We start from the raw sequence: 21,194 nt of genomic DNA, 5'->3' as shown, positions 1-21,194 counted from the left end.
AAGTTAAGTAAATTTGTTTTATGTGATTCATGATGAAGCATACTAACCCATGGTTATGGTCTCTACTTGGAACTTCCAAATTTAGATTTCCTCAAGTCTTTGTGCATACAAATATTTTTCTTTTGGGATAGATAATAGGAGTTTAGTTAAATGAGTCTTGCAGAGAGCTTACTTGTTTTGTTTTCTAATTATGATGAGCTAGTTTTGTTTACAAATCAATATGATTTATTATTATTATTATTATTATTATTATTTGGATCCAATCAGGTTTGTTGATATCAATTTTAAAGCTGAGTGGAAGTACTTTCTCTTTTACTCAACAGAAGGTTAGATTCATTAATACTTGAATAGTGGAATTTGTAGCTAAATCTTTTGTTGCTGTAAATTTTTTTGTTCCTTTGCCAAGTATATTGATTTTTTTGTTGAATGGAAAATTTAGGATGGGTGTATAGTTTTTGTGATGAGGATATTGATGCTTTGATAAGCATGTGCTTATGCCTTTGGTTGGTAATAAAATAGGGTTTTGAATTTCAGCAGATTGTTGATATTGGCAAAACTCTGCCATTATTCATGGAGCTTCAAACCTTAGGTGACAGGATGTGAAGAACCATGCTCTGCAAAGTGTCTTGTTTTCAATGTTGCAGGTCTCATTTAATTTGAGTTGAACCGTTTGGTTATGATTTTCTCACATATTTGTACTAACTGAACAATTTGAAATAGGTATTAGAGACAGTAAAGCTCAAATTTTCTAGACAATTTTTTAGAATTGCATTAATTGACACCATATTGTTATTGTTGGTCGTCTTTTCAGGTGTGTGGCACTTATTAAAAGCTTCTTCATGAGAAAGAAGATGTATGAATATGATGGAGTTTGTAATTTGTAGTTTATATTTTGGAGATTTATAATTCCTTGTTTTTCTTGTCCTATGTATCTATCTAGTTCATTAGGGTTCTCCAATGTATCTTGTTAGTTTGTACTTTAAAGTTTATATGTTGAAGATTTATAAAACAATCTTAGTTAAATGAAAGATATTTGAACTATCTATGTTATTATATATTATATGAATGCTGATTTGCTGAGTAAATTAGTTAATATATTAATTAAAAAAATAATTACAAAATAAATAGTGTTTTGTAACTAAAGAAAAAAAAATGTTACAAAATCAAGTTATATTTTGTAACAAAATTTTATGATAGGAAAAAATATATTGTTACCAAAAATCCCTTCAAGATCAAAATTTGTTACCACTTTTGTAACGGTTTCTGGTTTTTTGTATCAGAAAAAATTGTTACGAAATATGGTATTGAATTGTAACAGTTTCATTTTTCGTTACAAAAACTTTTTGTAACGGGACTTACTGCAATGGACCTTTTTTTTGTTACAAAAAACTTTTGTTTCAAAATTTCGACGTTTTGTAACAATATTTTTTGTTACAAATGTTTCATTTTCTTGTAGTGTGAGTAAGGGTCGATCCCACGGAGATTATTGGTTTGAAGCAAGCTATGTTTATTTTATTATTCTTAGTCAGGATATCAATTAAAATTATCAGTTTGAATTATTAGAAAAATAAAAGAGCGTGAATTAATTACTTGTTGTGCAGTAATGGAGAATGTGTTGGGGTTTTGGAGATGCTTTATCCTCTGAATTCATGCAATGTAATATTCAACTCAATAGCATAATGCAAGGTTCCTTCCATGGCAAGCTCTATGTAGGGTCTCACCGTTGTCAATGGCTACTTCCCATCCTCTCAGTAAAAATGGTCCAAATGCTCTATCACAGCACGGCTAATCATCTGTCGGTTCTCAATCAGGTTGGAATAGAATCCAATGATTCTTTTGCGTCTGTCACTAACGCCCAGCCTCCAGGAGTTTGAAGCTCGTCACAGTCATTCAATCACGGAATCCTACTCGGAATACCACACACACGGTTTAGACTTTCTGGATTCTCATGAATGTCGTCATCAATCCGGCTTATACCACGAAGATTCTGATTAAGGGATCTAAGAGATACTCATTCAATTCTTGCTCAGCAATTCCTTCAAATACTTTATATGTGTAGGCATCTGCTGGAGAATCTCAAGAAAGGGAATATTGATATGGAGAGACTTAAATGTCTCTAAAAACCTTGAATATGTTTTCCCTTTTTCACCTCCTCCTAACCTCTGAGGAAATGGTGCTTTTGGTTGGTATGTTTCTAGCATGCCTTTATTTTGCAGTTCCTTGGCTTGCTCAGTTTCACTTTCCTGCTTAGCTTCTTCCATACCTTCCTTCAAGATTTCTGGCTCCTGTTCTGAGGGTCTGATTCCTTCTTCTTCTGAGACTTCCTTCAATATGGTGATGGCCTTGCATTCTTCCCATCTCACTCCCTTTTGTTCCCCTTTAGGATTCTTTTCTGTGTCACTAGGGAACACTGCAGTTGACTTGGGGGCCTGTTGAGATAGCTCTCCTACTCGAGACTCCATCCTCTTGAGTTTTTCACCATGGTTCCTTAAGGTAGATCTCACATCATCCCTAAAGCTTTTCAACTCACTTATGTCCTGACCCATGTTTGCAAGCATTCCTTCTATCCTGTTTAATTGATCTTGAAATTGTTGGTTCAGATTAGGTTGGGCAGGTTGATTATTTTGGCCATGATATGGTGGTTGGGAGTAAGTGTTTTGTGTGGCTTGGTATGATCTTTGGTTGGAGTTTTGGTATGTGGAATTATTATGTTGGTTGGGGTTGTAAGGTTTGTGGTTTTGTGGTTGGGTTTGCTGGTTTCCCCACCCAAAGTTTGGGTGGTTTTTCCAGCCTGGGTTGTAAGTGTTGGAATGTGGATCATATGGTTGCCTTTGTTGATTTCTTACATAGTTGGCCTCTTCCCAATCACCTCCTTCAGTGCTTACCTCCTCTTGATCTTGTGTGTGTATTGCAGCCACTTGATTTGTTTCTAATTTCCTGGTGAGCTCTGCTAGTTGCTTGGCAAACACCTTGTTTTGGGCTAGAATTGTATCAACATGGTTCAGCTCCATGACTCCCTTAGTGTTGTGTCTCTCTGAAGCATAGTAGTACTCATTCTCAGCCACTGTCTCAATCACTTCAATGGCTTCTTCCACAGTCTTTTTCCTGTTCAATGAACCCCCTGATGAATGGTCTACAGCCTTCCTTGATTCATAAGAAAGTCCATCATAGAAAATATGTAATTGCACCCAGTCATGGAACATGTCTGGTGGGCATTTCCTTGTCAAATCCTTGAACCTCTCCCATGCCTCGTAGAGAGTTTCACCATCTTGTTGTCTAAAAGTCTGAACCTCAGATCGAAGCCTATTGACCTTTTGTGGGGGGTAGAAACGTGCCAGAAACTTGCTTTCCACCTCATCCCAGGTTGTTAGGCTCCCCCTTGGGAATGATTCCAGCCACTTAGCTGCCTTGTCCCTAAGTGAAAATGGGAACAAGAGCAGTTTATAGGCATCTTCCTGGACTCCATTGGACTTCACAGTGTCGCAAATTCTCAGGAATTTTGTGAGATGTTGGTTTGGATCTTCATTAGCACTCCCACCAAATGAACAATGATTCTCCACCAGTGATATTAGCTGTGGTTTGAGTTCAAAATTGTTGGCCTGAATGGGTGGTTTCTGAATGCTGCTACCACAATTCCCAGAGGTTGGGTTTATGTATGAACCAAGAACCCTCCTCTCGGGAATGGCATTGTTTCCATCAGCTCTCTCATGGTTGTGAACTTCTCTATCCATGTTGAGATCTAGAGCTTCCTCAAAATTGTCCTCAGATTCTCCTTCAGATTCTTCTTCTCCCAGTACTCTCTTCCCTCTTGCTTCCCTTCTAAGTTTATGAAGGGTCCTCTCTGGTTCAGTATATGGAGGATTTGATGTCTCTCCTCTCCTACCTGTCATACAAGAACACAGCACAGGCAACAAACAAGTGAAATACTCTTGGTTAATGGAAGAGTATGGTTAGAGCAGTTGAGGAATTAATTCAAATAGTTAGTGAGTCAGTGAGTTAGTTGCTTGAATTTAAAGGCATAAAGAAAGAAAGCAAGTAACAGAGTGCAGAAATTAAAATTCAACAAGTAACTTGAACTGAATTAACAAAACAAGAAAAATGCTCAATCTAGTTAACTTCCAATTTGAGAATTGTCAATCGAAAACCAATCCCCGGCAACGGCGCCATAAACTTGATGCTACGATTTTAGGAAATTGCACGATCGGCAAAAATTCCTTCCGGCAAGTGCACCGGTTATCATCAAGTAAAAACTCACAATAGAGTGAGGTCGAATCCCACAAGGATTGGTTGAGTGAGCAATTCGGATTAGAAGTGTGATCTAGTTGAGCGGAATCAAGATTTAGATGAGAATTGCGGAATGTAAAATTTGCGGGAGACGTAAATGGCAAGAAATTGAAATTGCGGAATCTTAAATTGCATGAATTAAAGAGCGAGAAGCTAAATTGCTGAAATTAAAAAGGGATCGGGGTGATTGCATGAATTTAATTGCAGAATGTAAAGAGAAAGTGGTAGATCAGAAATGGGGAATTCATTGGGTTTCAGGAGATATTGAGATCTCCGAATCAAAACATTTTTATCCCTTCCTCAACCAATGCATTCATTGAATTTTGCTTGGCAATCTTATATGATTGGATCCCAATCCCTTGGCTCACCAATTCTCTCTAAAAACAAACAAATTCCCAATCCCTTGGTTTAAATGTTCATAAGAAGAGATGATGCTCGATCACTGATTATACCACACAGTTTCATGAACCACAATTTGGTAGGATTACATGTCACAATATCCATCCAAACCCCAATCCAATTCACTGTGAGAAAGCTTCTCTAGCATGAATCCTCCATTCCTTTCCCAAGGTTCCGAAGGATTCCAATTATGGATAGTTTCTTTCCCAAGACAACTAACCAATGGAATTAGATCGAGAAGCTTTCTAACAAAAATTCAAGAGAAAAGATTGAAGAAGAAGATAAAAACTGTTATTGATTCATTGAATTACAATAGAGCTCCCTAACCCAATGAAAGGGGGTTTAGTGAGTCATAGCTCTGAATTCAATTACAAAAAGTATGAAAACTAGAAAAAATGATCCAAAAGTCCGTTCCTAACTAACTTAAATTCTATCCTATTTATACACTTTCTAAATTGAGCTTCTGTTGTGTTTCTTGGGCTTTGAGGCCTTTCCCTGATTTTCTTTTGCTTTGGGTTTATGATCCATAATCCTGATGAGGCTGCTGATCCAATTCTGTAACATTCATTGAGCCAACTTAGTGATAATCAAGTAATGACACATGACTCAACAAATTGAAATTCCAGACTCATCAATTCTTCAGGCCCAATCCCATAAACCATGATATTCAATTGGGTTTCATACCAGAGTACGTTTAAGTTAATGTTTGTGCTCAAATGCTAACTTAAACTGCAATATCTTTGGCCCAGAAACCTTTTCAAATAGTGGCGTTTAAGTTGCAGTTTAAGCTTAAACTGCAACTTAAACGTTGGACACTCCTGGAGGTGGTATAATTCAAGCACGTTTAAGCTTCAGTTTAAGGTTAAACTGAAGCTTAAACGTGGAAATGGAAGAAAGCAACCCTGGAGGGTAAAGTAGTCGAACACGTTTAAGCTTCAGTTTAAGGTTAAACTGAAGCTTAAACGTGGAAATGGAAGAAAGAAACCCTGGAGTGTGGAATGGTCGAGCACGTTTAAGCTCCAGTTTAAGCTTAAACTGGAGCTTAAACGTGGAAATGAAGAAAGCAACCCTGGAGGAGAATGGTCGAACACGTTTAAGCTCCAGTTTAAGGTTAAACTGGAGCTTAAACGTGGAAATGGCTCCCTGGTGCATTTCTCATTTCTGGCGTTTAACTTCCAGTTTAAGGTTAAACTGGAGGTTAAACGCCACTTTCAGCTTTTCCTCAGCTTTCATGATTTTGGCGTTTAAGCTCCAGTTTAAGCTTAAACTGGAGCTTAAACGCCACTGATAGTTCCCAGCATTATATGGCTTGGCAGTTTAAGTTCCAGTTTAAGCTTAAACTGGAACTTAAACTCCACATGTGATATTCAAGCTTCCTTTATTGATTTTGTTGCTTCCTTGCCTAACCTCTTCTTCCCTGAAATCATCCAAACAACTGCATCAAAGTCTTGCAAAATTTTATGAGAAATCTTCCATTCATAGCATTCAAGTAATATAACTAAAAACTCATGGAATTTGCATCAAAATCATATTGTTTGGATGGTTCATTACTTTGTTATTCATTTAACCATTCTTGGTTACTTTAAGCTCAAGAAAATGCATAAAACAACTAAAACTAACAGAAAAATGCTAGTGAAACTAGCCTAAGATGCCTTGGCATCAGCTCCCTCAATTTCAGTCAGAAAATACCTGAAATCATAGAAAAACACACAAACTCATAGTAAAGTCCAGAAATGTGATTTTTGCCTAAAAGCTAATAATATTCTACTAAAAACTAATTAAAACATACTAAAATCTACATGAAATTACCTCCAAAAAGCGTATAAAATATCCGCTCATCAGAAGTGCTTAAGTAACTCCTTTGGATCCGTCTCATCCCCGAAAATGCGTAAGTAACGACTAATGTAATTTCTAACATCCTTCTCCGTAAAGGTGAGGTTGGCAGGGCCACCGGCGGTATTGGCTAGTGCCTGGTATGTCTTACTCGATCTAATGTCAGCTTGGCTGTTTTGCTGTATCAGGTCCTTCACATGCATACTTAACTGACGGTTTGTTAAGAACATTCCAGATAGCTTTAGATTAAGCGAGTGTACGTGGGATACCTCTACTCGAGAAATCCTCCACTACCCTGTCATCTTATCTAATGCTAAATAGCAACAGGGTTTGCAGTTTATTGAGGCCACTATTTTCCTTCTTTTGGGTTCCTTCACACGGGATGTGCGGTATTCATCTCTGTTACAATGCAAAGCCTGAGTAATAACCACCTTCTGACTGTTTTTAGTCACCCAGCCGGTGGTTCTTATTTTGACGACAAAACCAGTCCTTATTTACCGCATATCGGTAATAATATGCACGCGCATCTTCTAATATGCCGAAGCACATTCCCTCCTCGAGCTCTAGCTCTTTGTTACCAATAGCTTGATTTATGACCTAAAAAAAAGAAAAAAACAAATAAAACTTAACCTAATAGTTAACTAAAGAAAAGTAGCTAATTTCACTATCGAGTATAACAAATAAAATACATTACTGTAATTTTAAGTGCTAATTTCGTGTCATTATGGATGTTAACGTGGATGTTAACTTCATGTAATTATGGATGTTATTCATATGAACTTATTGATTGCATAGAGCATGAACTTGATGAACTTTACGAATGTTATGCATAAAGTGCTAAAATTGGCAGTTCACTAAATAGTACAATATGAGTATAAATGCACATAAAAAATACACAAAAAATAAACCGGGTTATTATAATACCTCATCAGTTTTCCATATTCTCGGAAATTAGTTGACTGACAACAATCTCATCGGATGAGTCCGTATATTGTTCAAATTCTTCAGCACCTTCTGCCATAGGTACCGTATTAAGGTCGAATTGAAATGCCATACTATTTGTAATGATAAAGGCGACTTCTTGTAAAATTTCTTGGCTTATACACTATTATGCTTGCAATAGTATTATTCTTGTGATTTTTGAATGAACATAATTGAATTAACGGAATGTATATATTAGGGTAGTTTTCATGTTTCATATCTCCATTAAGTCATGATAAATGCCTTAATGTGTAACACCCTAATATTCAAATTCTTATGCTCGAGTCATAAGTCAATGATAATAAGGTGGTACAACTCTTAAGGGGGATTTTTAATACATAATTATAAGTAAAATTGAAAGGAGTATTAAACGAGAAGTCTGAAAAGAGTAAATATAAAATCACAAATTCGTAACACTCACATTTCGACAAAAGAAGATAAAGCGTGAAGTTGAAGGCATTATAAGGATAAATGCATTAAGGAGAATAAGAAAAGGATAGTATATAGATATATAACATAAGTAAATAGCCACTAGTCACGACCCATGAAGTTTAGGCCGGCTAGGATACAGTATAAAAACAGTTTGACTACCATATCTCCTAATCTCTCCCAAATGATACACAAGGGCCTCTATAGGCAAGTTTTCAAAAAGATTAAATACATAGCATGAGTTCTTTAAAAACAAAAGTGGAGAGAATCTAAGCAAAAGTAAATAAGAGATCTTAGAGGTTTTCGCCGTCTTTCAGACAAACCACAGCTCACTACTGAGCACCTGGACTTGCATCTGAAAAACAAGAGATATATACGGAATGAGAACCCCCGACCCATGGGTTCCCAGTACGGTAAAAGTGCCAAATAAATACAATGCATTGTAATAAAAACTCACTAAGCATCCTAAGCTTCATTTCATCAATTACTCATCCTATGTTCTCGCTAATCCATAAATAGGCAACTGTCATAAAGGAATGCTAAATCTAATTTATATTCTCCATGCTTCCCAACTTTCTAACTCTTCGACAATTTACATTCAGAATTATAAACAAAACCATCCCCAGCTGTTCTGTCTCAGCAATTTAATATCATTACCTCATATCCTCACCTGGAGCAAGTGAAATCACTTCACTGCGTCTACCCAGAGAGTTCAAATTATCTCATTTTCTACCTGGAGCAAGTGAAATCACTTCACTGCGTCTACCCAGGAAACTCAAATTACCTCATTCAATAATCATCATTTTAAATTAATCATATCATTATTTCATTTCAACAAAAACAGCCCTGAGCGTCAACCAACACCAGCATGAGGGACATCTCAGTTGTACAAATACAAGCAATACAGACAAGTAATACACAATCAAAGTATAAGTAAAGCAAGTAGCATTTAACCAGATAGCATAGCATATATGTACAATTTAGAAATCCAAATTAAATAGGCAAACCCAAACAAGTCAAACATATGCAAATGATGAATTCCTGCCCTATGGCTGATGATATCATCTGTCGATTACATAGCCAACCCGACATGTCCTGGTAGCTAACCACTGGACAGTCCCTGCGAGCGCGCATCCTTAAGCTCAAAATCATAACCAATCAAAATAAAATATCCATGGGGGAGAGCTTGATAGGAGAGTTATTGTCGGTCTAGAATTTCTCTCATAGAAATAAGAACTTCATTGTAAGCATAGCTCCAAACCAACTAATAACTCTCACATCAAATTTAAAATATTTTGGTTGTCACAAGTACAAACCCCAATAAGAATTAATCGAAGTATTTAAACCTCGGGTCGTCTCACAAGAAATTGCAATGAAGTGGTCAATTATTGGTGATGAAGGAACACGGGGGTTTGATTTGGTGAAAGTGCAAGAAAGATAAATGGCAAGAGAATAAAGCAAGCAATTAAAAAAGACAATTAATAAAGAGAGACACTTGGGGTCATGCGTACACGTCGCTTGGCATTTTCCTCTCACGCGTCGCCATGCGACTTCATCTCCACGCGTGCGCGTCTGTTGCGGGTACACGTCGATGGTGCACTCCAAATCCTTAATTTTCCATGAGTTTTCCACTTTGCATGCTTTTCTCTTCATTCCTTTGATCCATTCCTAGCTTTTTCAACCTGAATCCACTAACAAACACATCAAGGCATCTAGTGGAAACAAAGAAAAATTAAAATTACCAATTTAAGGGCCTAAAAAGCATGTTTTACACTTAAGCTCAAATTAAGGGAGAATTACAAAACCATACTATTTCATTGAATAAGTGTGAAAAAAATTGATAAAATTCCCTAAAATCAACACAAGATAAACCACAAAATTGAGATTTATCAGAGCTCATCCGGAAAGGTCAAAGTGTCCGGTCACATCTTACAACGCAAGGTCAACAGAATCTCGGATCTCAATCTGGAGCAAGTGGAGCCAACCCACTGCATCTACCCAAGGAAATTCGAGACTAAGATAATTTCAATATCAAATCGTACTCGTCTGGGAGCAAGTGGGGGCTAACCACTACATCTACTCCAAGAGTCTAAAAACCAAACCTGGAGCAAGTGGAATCACTCCACTGCATCTACCCAGCGCATGTATGTCTCACCTCATCCCGAAGCAAGCGGAATCACTCCACTGCATCTACCCAAGCGGGTGTATCTCACCTCATCCGGAACAAGCGAAATTACTCCACTGCATCTACCCAGGAAGGTATATCTCAATATTCAGTATCATTTCCATAATCATTATCACTCTCATCATTAATCTCATCTCAAAGTCATATTCATTCTCAAAACTAACTCATTCATTATCAACCATCCATCATCACAATGGCATTACATATACTTCATATATTCACATCTTCCATATGTAAGTCAACACTTACCAATCTTACTTCCCACCAAGATACCTCCTCTCTCTTAACTTCTCGTAACTACGCATACTACAACGATTTAAGACTTAAAGGGTAGAAATGGAGGCTTAGAGGTATGAAATTCGATTTTAAAATACAAAAACTCATTTTGCTGAAATCAGGGTCACGCGTGCGCGTCGCCCATGCGCACGCGTGCAAAGCGGAAAATGGAAGTGACGCGTGAGCGTCATCCATGCATACGCGTAGAAATCAAAAAAGGAGAGTGAGGCGTGCACGTCAGTCACACGTATGCGTGGAGGCGTTTTGTGCTCCGCATACAAATCCAGCACAATACCATCACAACTCTTTGGTTTTTCTACTACGCAGCAGTACCAATACAGCGATACGTACGTGTCGGCCATGCCACGCGTGGGGTGGGGGTAAATTATATGGGTTGCGCGTACGTGTCGGCCATACGTACGCCTGGGCGTACGTTTTCTTAAAAATTTTACTAAGTCTAAAAAAGCTGCAGAATTTTATTTTCAAACCTCAAACTTCCGCCACATATAAGTTCTTCTACAAAATTCTTTTTTCAACGATTTTTGAACCGTTGGAAAGATCCTTGAATGAACTTTCATAAAAATCTAATTTTGAAGAATTCCTAACTTCGAGGACCGAGTTATGGACCGCCGAAGTTGGTCAAAATCAATTTTTTTACCCAAAAACAAAAATCACCAATTTTTCCAATGTTCATGATGAGCGGATAATTTATACACTTTTTGGCATTGTTTTTAGTATGTTTTAGTTAGTTTTTAGTATATTTTTATTAGTTTTTATTTAAAATTCACTTTTCTAGACTTTACTATGAGTTTGTGTGTTTTTCTGTGATTTTAGGTATTTTCTGGCTGAAATTGAGGGACCTGAGCAAAAATCTGATTCAGAGACTGAAAAGGACTGCAGATGCTGTTGGATTCTGACCTCCCTGCACTCGAAGTGGATTTTCTGGAGCTACAGAAGCCCAATGGGTGCACTCTCAACGGAGTTGGAAAGTAGACATCCTGGGCTTTCCAGCAATGTATAATAGTCTATACTTTGCCCGAGATTTGATGGCCCAAACCGGCGTTGCAAATCAGCTTCAGAATTCCCAGTGTTTAACGCTGGAACTGGCATAAAAATTGGAGTTAAACGCCCAAACTGGCATAAAAGCTGGCGTTTAACTCCAGAAAGAGTCTCTACACGAAAATGCTTCAATGCTCAGCCCAAGCACACACCAAGTGGGCCCGGAAGTGGATTTTTCTGTCATTTACTCATTTCTGTAAACCCTAGGTTACTAGTTCACTATTAATAGGATCTTTTGACATTGTATCTGTACCTCATGACACTTTACACGTTTCTCATTGTATCTTCTATGGCATGAGTCTCTAAACCCCATGGTTGGGGGCGAGGAGCTCTGCTGTGTCTTGATGGATTAATGCAATTACTACTATTTTTCATTCAATCATGCTTGCTTCCATTCTAAGATATCACTTGTTCCTAAACCTGATGAATGTGATGATCCGTGACACTCATCATCATTCTCAACTATGAACGTGTGCCGGACAACCACCTCCGTTTTACCTTAGATTGAGTAGATATCTCTTGAATTCCTTAATCAGAATCTTCGTGGTATAAGCTAGAATTGATGGCGGCATTCAAGAGAATTCGGAAGGTCTAAACCTTGTCTGTGGTATTCTGAGTAGGATTCAAGGATTGAATGACTGTGACGAGCTTCAAACTCCTGAGGGCTAGGCGTTAGTGACAGACGCAAAAGAATCACTGGATTCTATTCCAACCCGATTGAGAACCGACAGATGATTAGCCGTGCTGTGACAGAGCGCGTTGAACATTTTCACTGAGAGGATGGGAGGTAGCCATTGACAACGGTGAAACCCTACATACAGCTTGCCATGGAAGGAGCCTTGCGTGTTTGAAGAAGAAGACAGTAGGAAAGCAGAGGTTCAGAAGACAGAGCATCTCCAAAACCTCAACCTATTCTCCATTACTGCAAATCAAGTACTTATTTCATGTTCTTTTGCTTTTCACAATCAATCCTGATAATTTTTGATATCCTGACTAAGAGTTACAAGATAACCATAGCTTGCTTCAAGCCGACAATCTCCGTGGGATCGACCCTTACTCACGTAAGGTATTACTTGGACAACCCAGTGCACTTGCTGGTTAGTTGTGCGGGATTGCAAAGTGTGATTGCAATTTCGTGCACCAAGTTTTTGGCGCCGTTGCCGGGGATTGTTCGAGTTTGGACAACTGACGGTCTATCTTGTTGCTTAGATTAGGACTGTTTTATTTTTGTTGGTTTAGAGTCTTTTATTTGAGTGTAGTTTTATATTTTAAGTTTGGTGTCAATTGCATGCTTTTGTTTTTCTTTTAATTTTCGAATTTGCATGTCCTTAGCCACTTTTTGATCTTTAAAAATTCTAAGTTTGGTGTCTTCTTTGTGTTTTTCTTTAGGTTTTCGAAAATTCATGTTTGATTTTCTGAAAAATTTCAAGTTTGGTGTCTCTTTGTTGTTTTTATCTTTCCTCTTTTCAAAAAAATATATATACATATATATCTTGATTACTATTCACATCAACTCCCTTTTCTCCATCATGGACATAAGTGGGAATGAACAGTCCAAAAGGACTCTGAGGTCATATGCTAACCCCATTACAGCTGCATATGGGAGTAGCATCTGTATACCTCCCATCAAAGCAAGCAGCTTTGAGCTAAACCCTCAACTCATTATCATGGTGCAGCAAAATTGCCAGTATTCTGGTCTTCCACAGGAAGAGCCTACTGAATTTCTGGCACAATTCTTACAACTTGCTGACACAGTATGTGATAAAGAGGTGGATCAGGATGTCTACAGATTATTACTGTTTCCATTTGCTGTAAAAGATCAAGCTAAGAGGTGGTTAAATAACCAACCTACAGCAAGCATAAAGACATGGAAACAGTTATCAGACAAATTCCTGAATCAATTTTACCCTCCATAAAGGATGACACAGCTAAGGCTGGACATCCAAGGCTTTAAACAAGAGGATAATGAATCCCTTTATAATGCCTGGGAGAGGTATAGAGGTATGCTAAGAAAATGCCCCTCTGAAATGTTTTCAGAGTGGGTACAGTTAGACATCTTCTGCTATGGGCTTACAGAAAAAGCTCAGATGTCTCTAGACTACTCAGCTAGTGGATCTATACATATGAGGAAGGCGATTGAGGAGGCTCAAGAGCTTATAGATACTGTTGCTAGAAATCAACATTTGTGCTCTAGCAATGAGTCTTCTACACAAAAAGAAGTTATGGCATTAGCCACTGATCCTAATCCTCAAGAACAGATGGTTGAGCTCAATCAGCAATTACACCTGATGACAAAACAGTTAGCAGAGTTTAAAGAGATGCTCCAAGAGACTAAAATTGCTAACAAGAACATGGAATCACAGTTGAATCAGGCAAAACAGCAGCTATCTAAACAGATAACAGAAGAATGCCAAGCAGTTCAACTGAGGAGTGGGAAGACACTGAATAACACTGCTCAAAGTAGCAAAAAGTCAATAAAGGAACAATTGACAGAGGATGGACAAACCACTATCCAAAATCCCTCTGAGGACAGTAAGAGCCCAGAGAGGAATACTATTGGCGTGCAAATGCCAGAAAAGGGGGGAAAGCTGGCGTTAAACGCCCATTCCCTGCCTAGTTCTGGCGTTCAAACGCCAGAAAAGGGGGAAAAGTTGGCGTTAAACGCCCATTTTCCACCCAATCCTGGCGTTCAAATGCCAGAGGGGAACCAGACACCTGCGAGTGCTGATAGTAACCCCTCTAAAAAGGCTTTTCCAACCACTTCTGTAAGGAATAAACCTGCAGCAACCAAGGTTGAAGAATATAAAGCCAAGATGCCTTATCCTCAGAAACTCCGCCAAGCGGAACAGGATAAGCAATTTGCCCGCTTTGCAGACTATCTAAGGACTCTTGAAATAAAGATTCCGTTTGCAGAGGCACTTGAGCAAATACCTTCTTATGCTAAATTCATGAAGGAAATCTTAAGCCATAAGAAGGATTGGAGAGAAACTGAAAAAGTGTTTCTCACTGAAGAATGCAGTGCAGTCATTCTGAAAAGCTTACAAGAAAAGCTTCAAGATCCAGGAAGCTTTATGATACCATGCACATTAGAAGGTGCTTGCACCAAGACAGCCCTGTGTGACCTTGGAGCAAGCATCAATCTAATACCTGCATCCACTATCAGGAAACTTGGGTTGACTGAAGAAGTCAAACCAACCCGGATATGCCTCCAACTTGCTGATGGCTCCATTAAATATCCATCAGGCATAATTGAGGACATGATTGTCAAGGTTGGGCCATTTGCCTTTCCAACTAACTTTGTAGTGCTGGAAATGGAGGAGCACAAGAGTGCAACTCTTATTCTAGGAAGAACTTTCCTAGCAACTAGACGAACTCTCATTGATGTACAAAAAGGGGAAGTAACTCTGAGAGTCAATGAGGATGAGTTCAAGTTGAATGCTGTAAAAGCTATGCAGCATCCAGACACATCAAATGACTACATGGGCGCTGACATTATTGACTCTTTGGTGGAAGAGGTCAATATGACTGAAAGTCTAGAATCAGAGCTTGAGGACATCTTCAAGGATGCTCAGCCTGATCAGGAAGAACCAAAGGAAACAAAAAAATTTTTGGAAATTCCTCAAGAGGAGGATAAGCCTCCCAAACCTGAACTCAAACCACTACCACCATCCCTAAAGTATGTATTTCTGGGAGAGGGTGACACTTTTCCAGTGATTATAAGCTCTGCTTTAAATCCACAGGAAGAGGAAGCACTGATTCAAGTGCTAAGGACACACAAGACAGCTCTTGGGTGGTCCATAAGTGATCTTAAGGGCATTAGCCCAGCAAGATGCATGCACAAGATCCTATTGGAGGATAATGCCAAACCAGTGGTCCAACCACAAAGGCGGCTAAATCCAGCCATGAAGGAGGTGGTGCAGAAAGAGGTCACTAAATTACTAGAGGCTGGGATTATTTATCCTATTTCTGATAGCCCCTGGGTGAGCCCTGTCCAAGTTGTCCCCAAGAAGGGAGGCATGACAGTGATTCATAATGAAAAAAATGAACTGGTTCCTACAAGAACCGTCACAGGGTGGCGCATGTGTATTGACTACAGAAGGCTCAATACAGCCACCAGAAAGGATCATTTCCCTTTACCATTCATAGACCAAATGCTAGAAAGACTAGCTGGTCATGATTATTACTGCTTTTTGAATGACTATTCAGGCTACAACCAAATTGCAGTAGATCCTCAGGACCAAGAGAAAACAGCATTCACTTGCCCTTCTGGCATGTTTGCCTACAGGAGGATGCCTTTTGGTCTGTGTAATGCTCCTGCAACCTTTCAGAGATGCATGCTATCCATCTTCTCTGATATGGTGGAGAAATTCCTGGAAGTCTTCATGGATGACTTCTCAGTATATGGAGATTCATTCAGCTCCTGTCTTAACCACCTAGCACTTGTCCTAAAAAGGTGCCAAGAGACTAACCTGGTTTTAAACTGGGAGAAATGTCACTTTATGGTGACTGAGGGAATTGTCCTTGGGCACAAAATTTCAAGCAGGGGAATAGAGGTGGATAAGGCAAAGGTAGAGGTAATTGAAAAATTACCACCACCTGCCAATGTTAAGGCAATCAGAAGCTTTCTGGGCCATGCAGGATTCTACAGAAGGTTTATAAAGGATTTTTCGAAAATTGCAAAACCTCTGAGCAACCTGCTAGCTGCTGACACACCATTTGTGTTTGACACACAGTGTCTGCAGGCATTTGAGACCCTGAAAGCTAAGCTGGTCACAGCACCAGTCATCTCTGCACCAGACTGGACATTACCATTTGAATTAATGTGTGATGCCAGTGACCATGCCATTGGTGCAGTGTTGGGACAAAGGCATAACAAGCTTCTGCATGTCATTTATTATGCCAGCCGTGTTCTAAATGATGCACAGAAGAATTACACAACCACAGAAAAAGAGTTACTTGCAGTGGTCTATGCCATTGACAAGTTTAGATCCTATTTAGTAGGATCAAAGGTGATTGTGTACACTGACCATGCTGCTCTTAAGTACTTACTCACAAAGCAGGATTCAAAACCCAGGCTTATAAGATGGGTGTTGCTTCTGCAAGAGTTTGATATAGAAATAAGAGACAGAAAAGGGACAGAGAATCAAGTAGCTGATCATCTGTCCCGAATAGAACCAGTAGTTGGGGCGTCCCTCCCTCCTACTGAGATCTCGGAGACCTTTCCAGATGAGCAACTTTTTGCCATTCAGGAAGCTCCATGGTTTGTAGATATTGCAAATTACAAAGCTGTGAGGTTCATACCCCAGGAGTACAGCAGAGTGCAAAGAAAGAAATTAATTTCAGATGCCAAGTACTACCTATGGGATGAGCCATATCTCTTTAAGAGATGCGCAGACGGAATAATCCGCAGATGTGTACCCATAGAGGAAGCACAAAGAATCCTGTGGCATTGCCATGGATCACAATACGGAGGACATTTTGGAGGTGAGCGAACAGCAACCAAGGTCCTCCAATGCGGATTCTACTGGCCTACTCTCTATAGAGATGCCCGAGAGTTTGTGCGTAACTGTGACAGTTGCCAAAGAGCTGGTAACTTGCCTCATGGTTACGCCATACCTCAGCAAGGGATCTTAGAGATTGAATTGTTTGATGTATGGGGAATTGACTTCATGGGTCCCTTCCCACCATCATACTCAAACACTTATATTCTAGTGGCATTAGACTATGTATCTAAATGGGTGGAAGCAATTGCCACACCCAATAATGATACCAAGACCGTGCTAAAATTCCTCCAGAAATACATCTTCAACAGGTTTGGTGTTCCCAGAGTACTGATCAGTGATGGAGGCACCCATTTCTGCAATAAATAACTGTACTCTGCTATGGTTAGATATGGAATTAGCCACAAAGTAGCAACTCCGTATCACCCACAGACAAATGGGCAAGCTGAGGTATCTAACAGAGAACTCAAAAGAATCCTGGAACGGACTGTTATTGCCTGTAGAAAGGATTGGGCAAAGAGCTTGGATGATGCTCTGTGGGCATATAGAACAGCATACAAGACTCCTATAGGAACCTCTCCATACCAACTGGTGTATGGGAAGGCCTGTCATCTGCCCGTGGAACTGGAACATAAATCCTACTGGGCAACCAGATTCCTAAACATCGATGCCAAGTTAACTGGTGAAAAAAGATTGCTCCAGCTAAATGAGCTAGAGAAATTCAGACTCAATGCCTTTGAAAATACAAAAATTTATAAGGAAAAGGCAAAGAAGTGGCATGACAAGAAATTGTCATCCAGAGTCTTTGAGCCAGGACAAAAGGTCCTGCTCTTCAACTCTAAGCTCAGATTGTTCCCAGGAAAGCTTAAGTCCCGCTGGAGGGGTCCGTATGTGATTACAGGAGTATCACCATATGGATATGTTGAGCTTCAGGATAACGATTCTGACAAGAAGTTCATTGTCAATGGACAAAGGATCAAGCATTATCTTGAAAGCAATTTTGAGCAAGAATGCTCAAAGCTGAGACTTGAGTGATTTTCAGTGAAGGTCCAGCTAAAGACAATAAAGAAGCGCTTGCTGGGAGGCAACCCAGTGATTAGAAGGGTATCAGTTCTGATCAAGGTTTGATACATATTCTTAAAAGGCAATTATCAAAATTAAAGGAATTCACAGAGTTACAGAAGGATTCAGTGCAAAAAGCAGAGAAAAAGAGCTTACTGGCGAAAAAACGCCAGTAAGGAGTACTTTGGGCGTTAAATGCCCAGAATGGGCACCATTCTGGGCGTTTAACGCCAGTAATTGTGCCATTTTGGGCGTTAAACGCCATAATGGGCACCATTCTGGGCGTTTAATGCCAGGTGTGCAGCATCCTGGGCGTTTAGCAAAACGCCCAGGGATAAAGGGATTTCTGGCTTTTAACGCCAGCCAGGATACCTGGCTGGGCGTTAAACGCCCAAATAGGCCAACAAATGGGCGTTAAACGCCAGAATGGATACCATTCTGGGCGTTTAACGCCAAAAAGGCAGGGGGAGGAGATTTTGTTCCCACTTCAAATTTTTTTCAAACTTTCTTGTTTTAATCCATATCTTTTTACATAAACACATTACAAACTTTCATCATTCACCTTCCAATTTCAAAAATTAGAATCTTCTTCAAATCTATTTCAAATCCTTTCCTAGACTCTTTCAAAAACTCAATTATCTCCTCAAATTTTTTTCCATATCTTCTCAAATCTCCTTCAAATTTTCGAAAATTTCTCCTCCTCTCCTATTTAAACACGTTCGGCCACCCTCCTTCCCCACACCATTCGAATTTGCAGGACAAGCAAACTTCTAAGTTTGGTGTGCTTTCCGTGATCACTAGGCCAAGATTTATCAAGATCATGGCTCCTAGAGGAAAACAAACCAATTCAAAAGGCAAGAAAGATAATAATCCAAAGGATGTTTGGAGTCAAGAGAAGTTCTTAACCAAAGAACATGCAGACCATTACCACAAAATAATGGGTCTGAGGTCAGTGATCCCGGAAGTCAAATTCAATCTGAAAGAAGATGAATATCTGGAAATCCAAGAGCAAATTCGAAACAGAGGATGGGAAGTTCTAACCAACCCTGAGACAAAGGTTGGAAGGAACATGGTTCAGGAATTTTACTCAAATCTGTGGCTGACAGATAAGCAGAGAATGACTGAAACTGCTTTTCATACCTACAGAACCATGGTCAGAGGGAGAATTATTTACTTCCATCTGGATAAAATAAGAGAGGTCTTCAAATTGCCTCAACTGCAAGATGATCCTGAATCCTTTAATAAGAGGATGGTGAGAGCAGATAAAGGGTTGGATCAAGTTCTAGAGGACATATGCCTCCCTGGAACTAAATGGATAACCAATTCAAAAGGTGTCCCAAACCAACTCAAGAGGGGAGACCTCAACCCAATTGCAAGAGGTTGGCTAGACTTTATTGGGCGTTCCATATTGCCCACTAGCAACCGTTCTGAGGTTACTATCAAGAGAGTAGTGATGATTCATTGCATTATGCTTGGAAAAGAAGTGGAGGTTCATCATCTGATTGCTTGTGAGATCTACACAATTGCAAATAAGAATTCCACTGAAGCCAAACTGGCTTACCCAAGCTTGATCTCCTTGCTCTGTAAAGAGGCTGGGGTAAAAATGGGAGTAGATGAATTCATACCCATTGAACATCCAATCACCAAGAAGTCAATGAAAGGACAAATGCAAGACAACTCTATCAAAAAGAGGGCGCAGGAGTTCCTCCCTGAATTTCCTGAAATTGACTACTGGGCCAGCCTAGAAGCATCTATCACCAAGTTGCAAGAAACCATGGAGCAACTTAAGGAAGAACAGCAGAATCAGAACTGCATGCTCTGCAAATTGCTGAAGGAACAAGAGAAGCAAGGGCGTGAATTTCAAGAGATGAAACGCCAAAAGCTCTCCCCTCAAGTGGAGGGAGCATCCACTTCTCAAAATCAAGGTTGTTGAGTCCTAACTCTGTGATAACCTCTATCATTAGGAGCCTATTTAAATTTTTTGTTTTCTATTACTATTAGTCTTATCTTATATCTATTTTTGAGTCTTGTTCTTAGTTCATGATTAATAAAATTTAAAGTTCATGTCTTAAAGCTATGAATGTCCTATGAATCCATCACCTCTCTTAAATGAAAAATGCTTTAATCACAAAAGAACAAGAAGTACAGGATTTCGAATTCATCTCTGAAACTAGTTGAATTAGTTTGATGTGGTGACAATACTTTTTGTTTTCTGAATGAATGCTTGAACAGTGCATATGTCTTTTGAATTTGTTGTTTTAAGAATTTTAAAATTGTTGGCTCTTGAAAAAATGATGGAAAGGGAGAACTGTTATTGAGGATCTGAAAAATCATCAAATTGATTCTTGAAGCAAGAAAAAACAAAAAGCAAAAAAAAAAAAGAGAGAGAAGAAGAAAAAGAAAGAAATAAAGTTGTGACCCAAGGCAAAAAGAGTGTGCTTAAGAACCCTGGACACCTCTAATTGGGGACTCTAGCAAAGCTGAGTCACAATCTGAGAAGGTTCACCCAATTATGTGTCTGTGGCATGTATGTATCCGGTGGTAATACTGGAAGACAGAGTGCTTTGGGCCACAACCAAGACTCATAAAGTAGCTATGTTCAAGAATCATCATTCTTAACTAGGAGAATCAATAACACTATCTGAGTTCTGAGTTCCTATGGATGCCAATCATTCTAAACTTCAAAGGATAAAGTGAGATGCCGAAACTGTTCCGAAGCAAAAAGCTACTAGTCCTGCTCATCTAATTGGAGCTAAGTTTCTTTGATATTTTGGAGTCTATAGTATATTCTCTTCTTTTTATCCTATTTTGATTTTCAGTTGCTTGGGGACAAGCAACAATTTAAGTTTGGTGTTGTGATGAACGGATAATTTATACGCTTTTTGGCATTGTTTTTAGTATGTTTTTAGTATGTTTTAGTTAGTTTTTAGTATATTTTTATTAGTTTTTATTTAAAATTCACTTTTCTGGACTTTACTATGAGTTTGTGTGTTTTTCTGTGATTTTAGGTATTTTCTGGCTGAAATTGAGGGACCTGAGCAAAAATCTAATTCAGAGACTGAAAAGGACTGCAGATGCTGTTGGATTCTGACCTCCCTACACTCGAAGTGGATTTTCTGAAGCTACAGAAGTCCAATGGGCGTGCTCTCAACGGCGTTGGAAAGTAGACATCCTAGACTTTCCAG

General features: G+C 39.1%; 1 non-coding gene across 1 annotated transcript; it reads left to right on the top strand.

Annotated features, from left to right (window-relative positions):
* Positions 1-3,201: 3,201 nt before the first annotated feature.
* Positions 3,202-3,305, top strand: LOC130972680 (small nucleolar RNA R71). The gene has a single exon (XR_009083844.1). It is a non-coding gene; the product is annotated as a small nucleolar RNA R71 (small nucleolar RNA).
* The last annotated feature ends 17,889 nt before the right edge of the window (positions 3,306-21,194 follow it).

The sequence above is a fragment of the Arachis stenosperma genome, chromosome 3 (genome assembly GCF_014773155.1).
Source record: "Arachis stenosperma cultivar V10309 chromosome 3, arast.V10309.gnm1.PFL2, whole genome shotgun sequence".
Lineage (NCBI taxonomy): Eukaryota > Viridiplantae > Streptophyta > Magnoliopsida > Fabales > Fabaceae > Arachis > Arachis stenosperma.
Note: the sequence above shows the minus strand (reverse complement) of the source record. Positions and strands in the feature narration are given on the sequence as shown.